The 18011-nt window shown below is 41.3% G+C and overlaps 1 protein-coding gene across 1 annotated transcript in view; it reads right to left on the reverse strand.

Annotated features, from left to right (window-relative positions):
• Positions 1-11249, reverse strand: part of lrrc4ba (leucine rich repeat containing 4Ba) — a 33661-nt gene extending 22412 nt beyond the window's left edge. Inside the window, exon 1 of the mRNA XM_030141754.1 lies at positions 11115-11249. The gene's annotated coding sequence lies outside the window, so the exon portion shown is untranslated. The remainder of the gene's footprint in view (positions 1-11114) is intronic.
• Positions 11250-18011: the final 6762 nt, after the last annotated feature.

Raw genomic sequence — 18011 nt, forward strand, 5'->3', positions numbered from 1 at the left:
TGAAGCCGTGTTACCACTTGAGCTCTAGTCATTTTGTACTTCTCAGCTGAATGTCAGAAGGTCAATTGAGCTTATGATTAAATGATAGACTACTAATTACACAGTAACTCCTCCCTATTACCTTCCTGTTTACTTATTAAGCTTCTTAATGTGATAACTTGACAAGAGATGTAGCTTCAAACCCCTGTTACACTGCATTTCTAGAGTGTCAACAACAGTTTCATTTGTCACATCTTACAAAAAAAAAAAAAAAAAAAAAAAAGCTTATTTTTAGAAAACAGCAAAACAGGCTGATGAGGTTTCTTAAACCTCTGCATTCAGTGTTCCATATTTTAATCACCACTCATCCTTGTCAAATAGGATATACTGCAGCCCCCTCTTTGGTGTATTTGTCGCCTGCCTCACCCTCCCACTCAAAATGTCCGAAGACGCGCCATTGCTCTCATTAGGATGCAGGATGCGCAGAGAAGCCCTGATCTATTCAGAATTGCTCCTACAGGAGTGGGGACCTCCTCCCCTTCAGTTGGGGCCAAGAGCTGCAGATTAAAAGTCACTGTGTTCATCACCCTACTAAAGCACTCCCATTAACAGACATTACATTACCTACCCCACATGTTTAAATCCCTAACTGGGGGTTTCATACCACTCATCATTACATGCTGGGATAAAAGTCTTTCAAATGTTAACATCTTCACATCCGCTACGCCAGCGCTCAACTTCAAATGAAATCCAGTTATTACTGTTCGTTCTGTAGGTGCAGCCTGGTCAAGATGCTGATTTTGTGAACAATTAATCCATATTTAAGGCTGTTAAGTATTAGGGGTGTAAGAAAATATTGGTTCTGTAATATATCGTGATATTTCATTTCACAATACTGTATCGATCTTAAAAAGTACTGTATTACTATCTTTAGGTATTTATTCAAATGCAGATATGGTGAAGGTTCATTTTCGTTTTTTGGTTTTCTTTATTGTTTATATGTTATGTATTATTATTTAACGCTGTTTTATTAAATAATGGTTATTTGATGCATCCTAACAGCATTTTTTACTGTCTGAGAGGCCTGTCTTAGGTCCTTTTGTTGGGATTGCTAAAACATAATGTTCTGATGTTACTTCTGAACTAATAGAATATGAACATTTGAACAGGATCTTAAACTGTAATGTCTGTAAAACAGAATTTCAGTTTGAACACAGGAACATTTTGTGATATAGCATCAGATCCTGTTGTGATCAAATAAAAATGTGTTTAGTTTTTGTGCAGATTTCTGGTGTAATTCAGTTCTTCCAAGAAATAATCATTTAAAAAAAACGAAACAAACAAAAAATGGCCTTTTTAACAGTATCATGATATATCGTCATACATCGTATCGTGATCCCAGTATTGTGATTTGTATCGTATTGCCAGATTCTTGCCGATACACACCCCTATTAAGTATGTTGATACACCCAATTCCTGCATGCTGAAGGGTAAGCCAAAGCCAGCAGCTAATCAAAATGTCTCTCAGCCATTTACAGAGCAATGTAAACTGTACAATTTTTGGGTTGCTCTAAAACCTTTTCCCACTGTTTCTGAGCTGAACGTTTGTAGCTCCCAGCTGTTTTGGAGAAGAGGACTTGCTTCAGCATATCTGTGTTTCATGCTGCCCTCGCTTTCCTTTTTCCCCAGTGGAAACCAAGAGGGAGTGTACAGGATTTTTTTCATCAGGTCAAACTATAGCGTGTCAACTCTAACTCCATGAGATTGTCTGTGTGTATTTTTGGTGACATTTCTGTAATAGGGTCAGTCTTTGCTGAATTCAGAGTGTGTATCCTGTGATAAAAAAAAAAAAAAAAGCTACTGTAACGTATCTGAGAGAGCAATATACAAGGTTTTGTGTCGAGATGCCTGCAACATCTAGATGAGTATAGCTATATGAATACAACGAATTTTGAGATAAGTAGTATGACAGAACAAAAACACAAAAGAAAACAGCAAATGTACTAACAACTGTTGCTTTGGAGCTCTCGTTACCTTTAAATTACCATATGGAACTTAAAACCTTGTTCTAGCACTGATTTTCTAAAAATGACCCACTCTATTTTTCTAAACATTATTTTACAGGACTAAAAATTTATAGAAAAAATATCTTTATTTGTACTGTTTCTTTCATTGACTTTGTCAGTGCATTTACCTAATATTAACTGTATGAATATAAAACAACTGTCACAGTCAGATTAAGACACGCTTAACAAAATCTATTTATTCAGTGTCTGTGATTCTGATAAAAACACATTTACTTGAATGTGTACTTACTGGCAGTTTATTTTCAGCTCTTAGAACATCTTGCCAGCATGTGAACACATAAAAAACAGTGCTATATGTTTAATGAGTCCACACTTTCAGCTGCATTACCATAAAAGAGTATTAAGTCACTGTAACTGACTACTATGGAAGACTTGCAAGATCTATAGTACATCAAACCAAAGAACTTGTTGAAGGCAATATTGCTTCATTGCAATAGAATTGGGCAGCAACAGACATGTACTTTCACCTTATGTAACAAAAGCAGTTCCTAAAAAGCACAAAAATTTCATCTTCATTTTTTTGTGACTGTAAAACCATTTATAGCGGTGACATAATTTTTGTTTAATGGCAACATCAAAATGTAGCAGCAGAACCATGCCTCACCCATGCTTGAATGAAAACTGTTGTAAAAACACACCAAACATTTGCCTCTTTTGCTCCTATAGACATGCTTCTATACTTGATAATCCTAAATGGAAGTTAAGGTATAACAAAAATTTCACTGAAAAAAAAAAATAAAATTAAGACTAATCCTTTTTAAAATACAGTTTTTCCAAATGCTGGTATAGTGCTCAGAAACTTTTACATTTTGTAGACACTGGATTGTGCATATTAAATAACTTGCTTCTTACATGTGACTTTCCTCAAATCTGTTGATTTATTCATCTGTAATCCACTTTGTGTCTGCACCACTGCTGGGATTTATGGTATGCACTACTGTGGTGGTGCAGAGTCTGGAGTTCACTCTTATTATTAAGTATAAGTCTAACATTTGGGAGGCTTCTATGCTGCGCATCTACATACCCAGACGCAGCTCAGTGATTCTCTAATTGGAGTGGGGGAAGTCACTTAGTTTCAACAACACTGTGCTTCAGCAGCACTTTTGAGTTAACAGGTGCAGTTTTAAGTTAACATTCAGAGGCTCACCTACTTCCATCACGCTCATGCACTCAAGCCAACGCCTCCATCGAAGCATTTCTGATGACAAATTACACTTGTTTTTAATTTAAATAAGAGACATCATTGCAAGTTCTGCTTTACTACTCAAGGTCAAGGTCAAGGCTATGATATTTTTAAAGCGAGATGTATTTTTGAAGGATTTGGTTATTATTACATTTTATAAGTTAACACACTTCTCTTCTATTGGAAGTGCATGATGATTACCAATTATCTAAACTGACAGAGTGATAGGTGTTTTTCAGAAGAGAGAGATGTGAAAGACAGAAATACATTTATGTATTTTCATCCTATGTTTTTTTGACAGACATTCGAATGTTCACAAGACGGAGCTGGAAGAAGTCTATGTGTCTTTTTTTTTTTTAACCAGGACCCTAATGAAGTATTTACTGGTTATGCTAAAGCCCAAATATAAACCACGTATTACGATAGTATCATACAAGTTCAGTTGCTATCTCACCCTCACCTAAATAAGAGTACATACGTTACAGTTATCTGTTCTCTCTATTTTAGTCTGCTGTAATCTTTCAGTTTTACTCTTAATTTCACTTTAGTTAAATTACTTACTGACTGAATTACATCAAATATTATTTACAAAACCATCACTTATTTGTTAAAAGTCATGTAAAGTCATTCTGTTCTTGTACACCATGAACCATTAACATTATGAAGAAAACCCAAACTAAGCTGACTTTACATGTAGTTCCAATCAACTTTAATTTGTGTTGCATTGTTCACGTAGTTACCTCCGCCAAGGAGGTTATGTTTTTGCCAGGGTTTGTTTGTTTGTCTGTCTGTCTGTCTGTCTGTCTGTTTGTCTGTCCGTTAGTGTGCAACATAACTCAAAAAGTTATGGACAGATTTGGATGAAATTTTCAGGGTTTGTTGGAAATGGGATAAGGAAGAAATGACTAAATTTTGTTGGTGATCGGGGGTGGGGGGGCCCACGGGGGGGGGCGCAGACCACAAAATTTCATCCAAATCTGTCCATAACTTCTTGAGTTATGTTGCCCATTAACGGACAGACAAACAGACAGACAGACAGACAAACAAACAAACAAACCCTGGCAAAAACATAACCTCCTTGGCGTGGGGGGGCCCACGGGGGGGGCCACTGATCAGCCTTGGCGGAGGTCTGCGCTCTCCGAGTGCTTCTAGTTTTTATTTAGTTTTTTCGTTTTAACATCTGTTTCATTTGAGTTTCAGTAAACAAAGTAATTTTTTCACTAGTAGTTATGGTTTTAGAACCCTGCATTACATGGTTGTAAAACACTACACATCTGTATATGTTTTCTATAAAAATAAAATAAAGATATTGGCTAGACCAAGGATGTTTTAAAGGCAGTTATGAAATTCTAATGCATTAAAAACAATGCGCAACAGGGATCTGTTCATGGTGCTGTACATTGTTGCATATTCTACTGAAAGAACAAGATAACATTAAAGATATGCAGGAGAAGAAAAAAGGAGATGTGCAACATCAGCAGTACTCTGCAGTGTACAGCAACAGATTTTACACTATAATAGGGCTCAGAGTTTAATTAGGATTTCATGGGTGGAAAAAAGGGAAGCAAACATTCAGACAGTGTGGTGCAACATGTGGAGCAGAGGTGGATACACTTTAATTACGTGTCCATCTGTCTTTTATCCCCAGTTCCATGACTGTACACAGGACCTTACAGTTTAGGATAAAAGGGGCCGTCTTTATACAAACAAACAAACAGCATGTGCATGCAAACATGTGTGATAAGTAGCACTCTCCTGGCCCCCATCCATTCAGGATGGGGGCCCCAGCCTTCCCTATGACTGACACACCGTCTAATACACAGACAGATAAACACTCACACTGACAAACACGATAAGGCTTTGCCCACGAAACACTGACATGGACTGACTGATGGACGTCTCCATGGAGACCAGTCACCAAGACTGACACAATGTCTCTCGCAGCCGAGCGCTTTGCCAGCTAAATCAGAAAAGTACGGGACGACAAATGAAAGAAACAGAAAGGGAAAGGGAGATAAGGGATGGAAACGCTCTGTGACCGCTGAAATGATTACAAAGCAGTGTTTAAAAGCATCCAGCACACATGTGGATGCAGTGCAGATCTGGTGGAACGAGCCACGTGATTGTTTTCCTTGCCCTGTGATCTGCTCCTCTCACACCTCAGTTTCACCCCATCACTCACACCTTTCCATCACTTTTTCCTCCTGTACACTGCTCCTATAAGCCTCTCCATCCTTCCTTGCCTCCCTGGATCCTTTCCTCTCCTCTCCCTGTTTCCTTCACTCTACCTTAGGCATGTTTATTTCTACACTTCACCTCCTTTTTTGATTTCTCCACCCTTCTCACCACTCTGCGGGTTTTTCTCTCCACCCCCCCACCCTCTCTCTCCCTCTCTCTCCCTCTCTCCCACGCTGTGCGAAATGGAAGCTCTCACAGAGACCTGAGGTTGCCATAGTAACCTGCCATAGTAACCACTCACCATCTTGCGTGTCTCTGTCACGTCGACGGGGGCTCGGGGCGTCCGTGGCCCTGCTCTGCAGCTCCCAAAGCGGGGCGTCAGTTCTGTAAACCCTGCAGTGTGACGGCAAACTCCCTGGACAGAATCAGCTTTTGCCCCCACAAAGTTCTAAAGACCTACCTTTGTGAGCGAATTGACTGATAAAGGGCAAAACTGTGTTATGAAATCTGTTATCTTCAGGGCAGTTTGATATAAGACGGTTCACCACAGGCGCACAGCTGATAGAATTGGCTCTAAATTCTCCAAAGAGACTTTTAATGGTTTCAAATTAGAATTCACTTTTGCTTCAGGTATGGCAAATGTTACAGCTTACAATGCCAATTAATGGCAATAGTTTTTAACAGTCCACAGAGGGAAATTTGAGCATGAACGTGTTACCTCTGCAACACCCAATCCAACGCTATATCACAAGAGAAAAGTGCAAGAAGGGCAAAATATATAAATAAACTAGTACAACTGAGTCAACACTCTACATATATCGCAGAGTCCAGGGAGTTGGAAAACAAACAGTGAAGGCATGTACAGGTTCACATGATGCCATTGAGAGTAATCGTCCTAACCACGCGGCCGAATCTTTGATTTATCACAGCGATGGCGTGTAGCCGCGCTAACTACCTCCTCTGTGGCTCTTAGCGGCCTCCAGGGACCACTACTGGCATGTCTCACCACCCTCCTCTCGAGCCACCATCTTGCAGTGACATCAGTACCGTCCCACCTCCTTCACTGAACCTGAAAATACAACAACCTCCAAGCAGATCCAAAAAGGACGTTTGATTACGTGTCATTGTGTGCGACAATGTGCCCACGCTTCTCTCCAGGCGTCTCATCGTGATGTCTCAGAGTGCGGTGGAAACCAAACCTGTCTGTGTCAGCGCTGAATCACAACGAGTGAAGAAAAAAAAAAAGAAAAAAAACACACACAACAACCAGGAGGGAAAAAAAAAAACTGTTAAGCATCACACTTCGGTCATCAGGGTTATAATTTCATGTTTACTGCGCTCATGCACTATCTGTTTCTTGCCATCTACATCATCAATATTTATGTTGTCATCATCATCAGCATCAGTATGCCACTACTGTTGTGCCTCCAGCCAACGCAGCCAGTCAGCGAGGCAGACAGAGGAAAGGCCCCAGCCTGACTCTGCAATGCTGTATTGAGCTCTTATGCCGTCACTGACCCGAAACAAACTCCCTCAAGACTCATGCAGCCAAGATGCAGCCAAGCCAGCTGTAGCTGCAAAGCATGGTGGTCACTGAGGCCTGACTCCCTTCATTGCCCAATCACATTTACTAATACTTAATATAACCAGGACAAGAAACTGTCTTTTCTCTTTGCCAAACTCAATCTCAGACACGCATGACTCTATCTCTAGCCAATTCATTTTACAGAGCACCGACCAAAACACATCCTGACAGGTTCAGTCTCCGGAATGTCTGCCGTGACACGTAAGCACATTGTCATTTTCGACCATCTTTACAAACACATGATCAGATATTTGATATTCACCCAGACACCTCTCCTATATTGCACGTTCACAAACTCATGAGGCAGAGGGAAAAATTGCTTCAGTCCATTTTTCAGGCATCTCTCGCCACTTTAGGTCATGATGAGAATATATTCCTCAGGGGGAATCTCACCATTTCTAATTATGTCAATTCAATGGATTATAGCATTCATTTTGTGTCATTAACCATTGCCATTCTTCCAACTATTATTCAATAATTAATGCCTGGACAGTAATTATGATCCCCTAAGGGCCAACACCCAGGCCTGGACGAGAAACTCAATCAAACCAATGCTAGCTTGCTAATAATATCCACCCCACCATCATAGACAGCTTAGCATTTTGTCTGTGAATGGGTCAGTGGCTATGCACTGCCCAGCCCCCTAGTTACTCACATTCAAACTGTGTCATATCATGCGCAAAAACAGAATCTCAGATCTCCATCCACTTATTCATCCATGATGTGAGCACGTGACAACTGGCAGCGACGTGTGTGATATGATCCCAGTCTCTCAGATGGGGGCTCGTCATGCTGCATTATTAAGAGACAGCCTGAAGTTGTTCCCATAATTTCCAGCATCTCCTGGCTAATCAGCGCCTCTCTCTTCACCCTTCAACCTGTATACATCAGCAAGTCATACAGCCATCAATCAATGCCGCCCTCGCCCTATGAAGAGATCAGCGACCAGCTTGCCCTGATTAGAGAAGTTTTAGTGTCATCTATAATCTCTGTCGTTCTCTTGTTCTCTGCCATGCACACGGAATTGAGTATATGTGCATAAACACAAACACATGCACAAAGGTGTACTCACACAGACACCAAATTTAGGGCAACAGTTACTCTCTTTGCATTCTAATGTAGCAGCAGAGAGACGTCCCTGAGAATTAATGCAGTCCTTTGTCCTTTTAGGTACAGTAAGGGGACAAAGAAACGCAAACTACACTTAAAACAGATTGAAAGTATCCTGGCATCTTTTGAGAGATCGTTGACATTGGGCAATATTTTAGAGGTAATCATTTATATGCTGGGCTCCTCATGTGCCCTTTCCCACCTCGTGTGTTTGTTTTGTGAGGATTTGCTGTGACTTTTTCCACATCTCCTCCGGAAATAATCTGCAATGGCTTCACAGTTCTAACAGTGTTGTACTGGTAGGGGGCTGAACATTATCTCAAAGTCACACCTTCCCTCTAGGCCAGGTGTGCAGGTGTAATTTACCATGTCCCTGTTAACCTGCTTGCTTGTTTTCATCAAGCTCATCGGCCATGCATAAGTGGTATGCCTCGGAAATTAAAGAGCAGCCTGGCCTGATTCCTCAAATGACTGAAATCGTTCAGCCGGTGCTTAATTTGCAACACAGGAAGGATTCAGTACTTGGTTTTGTAGGACACGTGCTCCTATGTGATAAACTTAACGCTTGACAGTTAAAATTAGTAAGATGACCACTTGCCACTGCACTGGTGAAAAAGTTTAGGATATCCTACTTTTGTTCGTATCTTGAGTCGTTTAGCTGCCGAGGAACAAAAAGTGGATCTGCGTGAATTATTAAAAGGTCATAATTTTCATACGGGATGACAATATATTTTCATTTATCATATCTAGCAAAATGTGCTTCCTTTAGCTAACAGGATCCATGTGTAGATACTGTTACAGGTGCAGAATCCTTAAATAAGAAATGTACTGAATAAAACATTTCACCTCCATCCCATTAACTAACCCGTGTTAACCTTTCCCTTTGAATCATGACATTGTTCCACTTTAATGACATGCATATTAGGTCAAGAGGTGTCATGCCTTTGTGCTTTAGGGGCTGAAAGGCAATTTGATCCGTGGTGTGCGATAGACTGACTTTTAGGCTTTTACGGTTTCAGAATAGCGTGTCCCTGAATTTGTTTTTCCTGCCACCAAATTCCCAAGATGGAGGCATGTGGGGATTCACATTCTTCCACCCATAAAATCACATCAGAGATGCTGAATAAATCACTTACTTGTTTTCCTTAGACTGGCTGCATTCGCACAAATGGCTGCCTTTTAGAAACCTGGCCCACTTTCATGTATTTCATTTCAACTTAGGTAGCACTTTGGTTGAGGAGTGGGAAGTGGCAGCAACAAAGTTCAGGATGAACAAATTCCACTGACATTTTGGCCTCGCTTTTACAGCAGGGAGACATCTTGATATTTTGAAGTGCTGCTCTGAGCTGGAGGACCTTGCCTTTAAATGTGATATCAAGTGACAAGCCGCTCATGAAGCCTGGGACTTGCAGTGACTGGTCCTGTTGCATACAGCTCATGATCAGCTACAAATAAGGCTTCAACTCCTTATTGTACATATAAATGCCTACAATAGGAGTGGATAAAATACATACTTTTACAGCCGACATAAAAACTTACCATCCTCTTAAATTTTTACGCCTGTAGGTCTATTTTGGATCTAATGGAAAGAATATGCGATGGAGGGAAGGCTCATAAACAGTATGCTTCATGGTCATTCACCTGACAGCTGAGCTATGATGGTGCAGAAGTTTACAGGTCCTGTAACAAGCCTTAAATCTAATATGGATGCATGAATAAAAAACAGCTGTAAAGTGTAAGAAGCAAAATGGCTTAATAGGTGGATGGGGATGAAATAGCAGATATGACACTATAGTCACCTTCTAGTAATGTGTTACCAGACTCTACCAGAGTTTTCCCTAAAATCTCCTTCATTTTCTCTTCCTTCCATGTGTGTAAAATCTGCAGAAATTTGCAGCGGAGGAAGGGGCTCTGTGCATCACCCTCACCCCTCCATACACTCAGCTCCAAATCCTCCCCTCCCACCCCTCTCTTGTCTAATCCTGCCCCAGTGCCCCACTTCACCTTCCAACACCAAATTAATAACTTATTCTCTCTATCATAAAACTCAGGAGATCATACAGCTGGTCCACAGCACACACACACACACACACACACACACACACACACACACACTGCCAGCAATCTCCTCCCGCCAGTCCCAACCCGTTCGGATTTCTCTGAAACACTGCACATTAGCATTTAAATCCTCTCATAACCGTATCATTGTGTTGCAGATAGAGGCAGTAGATCTTCATTCATCAGTCCTAATCTATCTGCTCCTTGTTCTCAGCCGGAGGGGCCCCAGGCTCTGACTCAGAGCTTAACCCACCGCATATAAGCCGCAAGGTGCCTGCGCATTTTCTTCCAAATCTGGGGTCATCAGTTAGGGGCCAGTGAGGGTTACTGAACTCCAACGCACACAAATTAACGCTGTAAACTCTTCCGATTAGGCGGCTTTAATTGGGTATGTCTGAATGAAAGCTGTGCGTTAACCGGATCAAACATTAAGCCCTGTCAACACCATGTGCGCACCACAGTGGATGCTCTTATCGCCAAGGTTAGATCAACTTGTACCCAAAACAAAATATGGGGAAAATAGTAAATATTTTTTTAAAAACGCAGAAGGTGTGATAAAAGTTTGAATTTTGCATCAGTCATTCAAGTCTTCTTTCTCTTTTTTCCCCCCTCACACACTTCTGACTTGTCATATGCAAACATGTAATTTGTAGATATCAACCTTTTAGAGCCACGCAGTGTGTGTGTGTGTGTGTGAGGAGGCCTCGATCGGATTACACACGAGGACAGTTCACATATCAAATCAGATCATATCAGGTCATGAATGCGGATTCCCATTCCAACGCAATAGTAGTTTGTTGCGCTTGGAGCAAATAAATGCACGAAGTGGTCAGGACGCGCTCGCAACACACAGACACCAAATCCACACAGCACATGAATCTGCATCTTCACGGTATGAATGTCATCTGTAGAGAAGCAGTGATATGAGACGTACCTTTGGTCAGGGACAATTATGCCGCGATCAAGTCCTCAAACGCATCTTGCTCAACACGCGCTGAACGGTACTCCGAGCGCTCTCACCTTCCCTCAAATAAAAGAGTATTCCACTGCAGAGCCGCCGCCGACGCTGTCTTCTTCCCCTCTCCCTCTCTCTCTCTCTCTCTCTCTCTCTCTCTCTCTCTCTCTCTCTCTCTCTCTCTCTGATTGATTCACCCTTTCCAAGTGCTGCGCTGCCACCGCTGGTAATGAGAATTGTCTCAGAAATCTTCAGGTGGATGGAACCTCTATCCGTCGTTAAAAGGATGTTTCACTACTGCTGCCGGGACCTCTAATATAGAAATGAATAGTTGAATTTATGTATGCATGTATGCATTTATTTATTTATGCAAAATATTACAGTGACTGCTGTTGCAATCTGTAGACACATCAACATACACGTTGCACACAAGACCCAGACAGCCCATGGCAAAAGCTTAAACATTAATACCCAGATATGAGAGGATGACATAATAAACATGTGCAGTATTAGTTATAATCTACAACTACACCATTGTAATGGTTGTACAAACCTGCACATGATTCCTATAAATTTAGCAAAGTTTGCATTTCATGATCTAACAGGATATTTGTCATCCTTTTCATTTTTCTTTTTTTTCTTTTTTTGCTTTAATTACATACAGACTTGAGAATGTGTCCATATGGTCATATAATCTCTATAATATGGTGATGCTGGTGTTTACAGCTTGTTACAGGGAACATTTGCTGCTTGGCCGGTTCCCTTGGCAACGCTCAAGCACACACAGTGCTATAAGCCCCACCTGTACCACACTGCATCTTTGGATTTGAGTCCTGTCTGCCATTGCAGTTACCATGTATATGTATACGGTACATGTATATGAAGTGACAGGCTGACCTCCAGGGAGATTTGTTTGGAAAAAAAAAAAAAGTGTGTGAAAGCAAATTTATTGAATGAGACTGATCATTTAGTAGAGATGCAAGGTTTCTGCAAGTAAAAACAGGGGCGGTTTAAGGTCAGGTTAAGGGTATGGATTCGGTCAGGGTTGTGTTGTCAATCACCACAGAAGGATATTAACATGAGGACATAGTATGTGAGAGAGTGGGTGGGTGGTTGAGTGTGTCCATCAGATAGCAGATGGAAAGAGGGAGGGAGGGAGGGAGGGAGGGAGGGTAGACTGATGGGTACGTGAGAGCGTTGGGGAGGTGGAGTTGAGGGGGGGTGGGGGGTGTTCAGCCTGGTGATTAGTGCTGGATTGATAACGTTCTATATCCAGACTCAGAGGATCACTCTTTCTCACATCCTTGCACCTCAGCTTCCAGCTCTCCATCTTGGGCACATGTTCTCACACACACCCCTCACACACGTGTCTTCCAACCACCATATGCATGCGAGTAGGATTTAGACGAGTAACAAGGTAATGACTGACCTCTACATTTCTAGTCTTGATGCAGCAACAGGGTGGCCAACCTGTTTCTCTCTCTCTTTAACATACTGAACACAGTGTACATCTCCAGCCACCCTTTACCACTTCATGTACATATGTACTTGCTCACTTGACCCCCCCTCCCCCTCCCCCTCCCTCCCTCCCTAACACTTTCCCCACACTACTATGAGTGTCTGACAGTGTCCGGAGCGTGTCCCAGTCCTCTGTAATCCCAACAACAGTTTTCGCTCAGTGTTTTTGCATTGCGTCGCTTCTTCCTCTCTCTCTTCTCCTCCCCTCCCCTGCTGCCTTCCTGCCTCCCTCCCACCCTCCCTCTCTCTCTCTATTAAATTTCCAGTCACACAACAGTGCAGTGGATATCCCTCCCTCTCTCTAACTCTCACACACACTCTCCACCACCACCACATCCCTCCCTCATTCTCTCCATCCCTCCCTCCCTCTCTCGTGCATACACCTCAGTAGTCTGTGGAGGTGTCGTCGTCATCGTCGTCGTCCTGGATCTCTCCCTCTATCGCTCTTGATATTGACTGTTCTCTCCCTCCTTTACTTTGAACCTCTCAATCTCACTCACTCTTGATACGACGCTGCTCTCTTTTCACCTCCAGTTGTCTCATTCCCTGCCTTGCTCCTTTTCTCCTCCCCTCTTGCCTCATTATTTAAAAGACCCCCCCCCACCACCACCCCACACCTCACATTTCTTACTCTTCCTCCCCAACCCACGCTGTTTGTATCTCTGTACTGCAGTGTCTGCTCAGGCTATGTGGTTTGGAGTATAACCTCCTCTCACACCACTCCTTTCTCCTCCCTCCCTCGCTGTGGTGGGTGTGCAGGGCTCTCTCCATCAGGCCAGCCTTTAACTGACTGATTGAGTGGACACCACAGGCCGATAAATGAATAAAGATGGGATCCACTGTGAGGATTAATGTGCCTCATATGAAGACAGAAAGCTTGCCATCTAGTATTTCTGCCTCTGCCCTGTGGATGAGGCTGTTCTCTCCCCCTGTGCTCGGCCTAGTGTTGCTGTGTTTTCTGCTGCGCTGGCATATTGGTTTCGAGGTGCACAGGCCTTTCCCTTTGACCTGGGTTATGTCAGGTCCTAGGGCCTCAGCAGCAGCGGCACGCCGGGGTGAAACCTCTGCTATCGCCGTACTGTGTTCGAATGGCGTGGTGAGAGGAAGTGGGGCAGATACACTAGTGGCGTCGAGAGCACATTGCCTGCCTTTTTCCTCCCGCCGTTTCTGCATCTCCCTCTTCTTCCTCACTCGCTATCTCGAGACTGAACTCTCCACAGCCTCCGAGGCCCCAACTGAGTCCTGATCCGTATCTGATGGTGAAACAGCACGCCACTGGCTGCTGAGATTCTAACCTGTGTGATACCAAATTGAACATTCAGGCTGTCGTGACTAGGGAAGTAAAGGTTGAACGCTCTAACGCTTAGGTTTGTGTACACCCTGAAACGCTGTGTTTTTACCCACGGAGAAAAAGAAGCTTTTTTTAAAACGCGGAGTTAACCAAGCTTGTATCTCCACCACTACAGCCAATACTCCTCCGTTATCAGAAACAGTCCTATCTGGCAACCACATCCATTAGGGGCCGATAGTATCATTGATCTTCCCACACCTAGACCAAGTGGACCTCAACCACCAGGCTTCTGAAGACAAATCCAATTTTAGGTGTTATACGCGCCTTCAACCTGCACCCTCCTCCTTCTGCTCATCTCATGTGCAGACGAAATGCATACTAGCACAACCATCACAACACATTCACTCCCTGTGTGGCAAGGTTTAATAATAAGACTGTCTCTTCTGTTCCTCCATCGCTTGCTCCTGTCAACACCTCCTCCGGTGGAGCACAAAACAAACTCTGTCCCCAGGCCTATAAACCCCATTATGTTGAGCAGGCTCTATAATCTCCATCTGTAGCCTATAGCCTCCCTTCGCTGGCCTTTAAACTGATCTAACGCCTCTCTACAATGGTAATAAGGACAGACAACCACCAAAATGCCACACAACGAACACATACAGCTAGAATATCTTCATTTTATGCTGCTTCTACTCTGACCCAAAGCATGTTGCAATATGGAGCAGGCAACAGGCCAAGTCTTTATGTAAGAAAATATTCAGGGATTTTACGGGTAGAAATGTGAATGTATTTCAACACGTTTTAAGTGTTAATCATCAAACACATATAAAAGGTGTCAATGTGCTAACGCTGATGTGTTTTATGTTGAGATCTTTATGCCAAATAATGCAAAAGCATGAAAAGCAACATATGCATCTCGCCTTAAGATAGATTTACCTCTTACTACTGCAAGGAGGGTCCTCTCATACTGTAGTTTCGGATTATGAACAATGTTTTATGGCGTTTTCGCCTTTATTTTGGATGCTTAAAGCAGTGGTTTCAAACCTTTTTTGTCTTGTGACCCCATTTTAACATCACAAATTTCTGGTGACCCCAGACATTCAGAACATATATATATATATATATATATATATATATATATATATATATTTTTTTTTTTTTTTTTTTTTTTTTTTTTTTTTGCTAAAATTAATTTGTTTTTGATCATGTAATGGTTTGCTATACTATGCTACAAATAAATATTAATTTTAGGCGACATTTAGTCTATATAATGTATTTTATTGTGGACAGAGGCAGTAAATCCAGGTGTAGATTACTGCATAAAGGGAGAATTTTATTTTCCTTGGTCAGGATCTGTACAGTCAGTCCAGCTGTGATTTACAAGGAGGACAATTAATACTGAACAAACAAGAACTGAAACTATGAATTATGAAAGAGCTGCAGCATCTGAAACTGACCACAGTGAACATTTGACAGATAAACAGAACCACAGTGCTGCAGTTTCACACTCACAGTTTGTCATGTCTGTTATGGATTGCGATTGTCTCTCTCAACTCACCATATATTTTTTATTTGTAAGGGTTTTTTTTTGTTTTGTTTGTTTATTGTTGTTGGTTTTTTTTACATTTTTATCAATTTCTAGAAATTTCAGGCGACCCCATTTGAATTCCAGGCGACCCCACGTGGGATCCCAACCCCAAGGTTGAAAAACACTGGCTTAAAGTGACAAATGTGGCATGAAAGCAACTGGAAAGAGGGAGGAGATGCTACGCAGAACCCTGGATTAGAAAACTGTGGCAGGAAACAGTGGTACGTGCACCACCGGGTGAGCTGCTGTGGTACCCTGTCAGTGTCGTTATTATTCTGACGGTCTTATATTTGTCAGAAAACATTTATTCAACCAGCCTGGTACCCACAGAGGTCAAACTATGGCTCTCATCCCCACATATCTGCAGTATACACAGTATGCACAGTAACAGGCCTTTCAACATTTTGGTTTCAGATTCCATTTGTCCAGGTTGACCAAGTAAACAGAAGCAGGAGTTTGTGGCACAACCTAATTCACTGCTGAGGTGAACAGAGCGAGAGGTAACCGAATTCCCAGATTATTCTCAATTAAGTGCCATGGATGGAGCTGATCCATAAAAAGGTGTACAGCAGAGAATTGCTTTCTTCTCTTTTAAAATACTGGATTTCCCCATGAACTAGCACCAAGGGGAAAAGCAGCACAACAGGTCATTACACTGGTCAACAAAAATTTTATTGTCTCAGTTTTTTGAGCTGATTTAGGATCATTTTGGTGTGCTGAATCCAAAAATCACATTCATTTTGCTCAATCAGGCCAACTTTCTGAACTATGCTACATATTGGCTTTTTAACATTTTTGCTTACATTTATGGGCATTTTCACATCATATGATACAAAATTATTTCATATTTCTTGCAATAAATGAGTTCTGAAGATTTTACTTTTGCCAATTTATGATTAATGTTTTTTTTAATATTACAGGTGAATGAAATGGCTTCGACTAGAAGATCTTGCAAAAATAAGCCTGACGTATTCTGCTACATCTGCGGTGAATACACCATTGGACCTAACAGGAATCAAGTCACAAGTTTCATAAAGTGTGCTTACCAATCTTATTTTGGTATTAATTATTATATTTTGTGAGAAGCTCAAATTTTTCAAAACCAAATTAGCAAAAAATCCTGACCTGATTGAGAAAAACAGATGTCATTTTTGGATTTAGCGCTGCAAAATGGTCCTAATTCAGTTGAAAAAACCTAGACAACTTGCAAAAAACATTTTTTTGTAACCCAGTGTTATTTGTGGTTTGTTTGTGGTACAATAACACAAGAGCAAGAAGAGGAGTGAGCTCGACTTTGCTGGCAGTCTGCACTCATTTTTTTATCATGAATTTTCTTTACTCTTGATTTAAGGAGTGACACTTTCTAAAAAGCTTTTCCGAGCAGCTGTTAAGGCCTCTGCTGCACAAGGTGAAGAAGTACCCAGGACATCAGCTAAGTAGGCAGTCCCTCACTGTGGCCGCTGACACACTTGTGATCATCCTGCAAAAAGGGCAACGGGTTAAAAAATAAATAAATAAATAAATAAATAAATAAGGGGGATTTTGAGAATGTTCACGTCTGGCTTTAGAGCTGCATGTGTGATTGGATTCCAAAAAATACATGATGATGTCAGATCGGAACAGAGCCTTAGCTAGACTTTTTTGAATTTACAGATAAATTGCAGCGTTACCCATGTCGTCCTCTGTTGGACACGCCCCTTGCCTCTCTGACAGAGTTAGTGATTGGCCCCCAGCCACATGAACATATGCCCACTCGTCTTTGTACGTGCCACCATTGGCAGTGCCCTGTTGCTTTAGATTTTTGGGTTGTTTTTTTTTCATATCATACCTACATAGCCTCACTGGACATTTTTAAGAGGCATCTTTAGACGTACCTTTATTCTATTGTTTTTATAGGTATTCATTGATCTTATTGGGTATTTTAGAATATCATATTTTATATTTTTGCACTTTGTATTACTTTTGTGTGTTGCTGTTTTATGTCTTTTAATCTGTAAAGCATTTTGTATTTTTGTGTGTGTGTTACTGTCTTGTATCCTTTTAATCTGTAAAGCACTTTGTGAGGTTTCTCTGTGATAAGTGCTATATCAATAAATTTTACGTGTTCTATTTTAAGTCTTTCATTTTAATTCTGAATGATTGAGAATATAATTTTGATTAATCATGACGAAAATTGTGGAAAAGTGTTTCCCAAAGCCCAAGATGAGTTTCTCGAAACATATATTGACAAAAGTAATCACATTGAGGTCAGGTGGTTCATTGCTAACATGCCCCTCAGCTACAAAATAATAACGAAAAGGGATGACACTTAACATTGTGATAAATACAGTATTATTAATAATAATAATATAATGCAATAAAATATCTATTGGAAACTGTAATATTGTAATAATACTGCAGTAATGTTTTTTTACTTCATCTAAATTAAATCATTTTAATTAATTGTAACTTTTTTTCATTGCTATCTGAACTTATAGAA

The sequence above is a fragment of the Sphaeramia orbicularis genome, chromosome 8 (assembly GCF_902148855.1).
Source record: "Sphaeramia orbicularis chromosome 8, fSphaOr1.1, whole genome shotgun sequence".
Taxonomy (NCBI): domain Eukaryota; kingdom Metazoa; phylum Chordata; class Actinopteri; order Kurtiformes; family Apogonidae; genus Sphaeramia; species Sphaeramia orbicularis.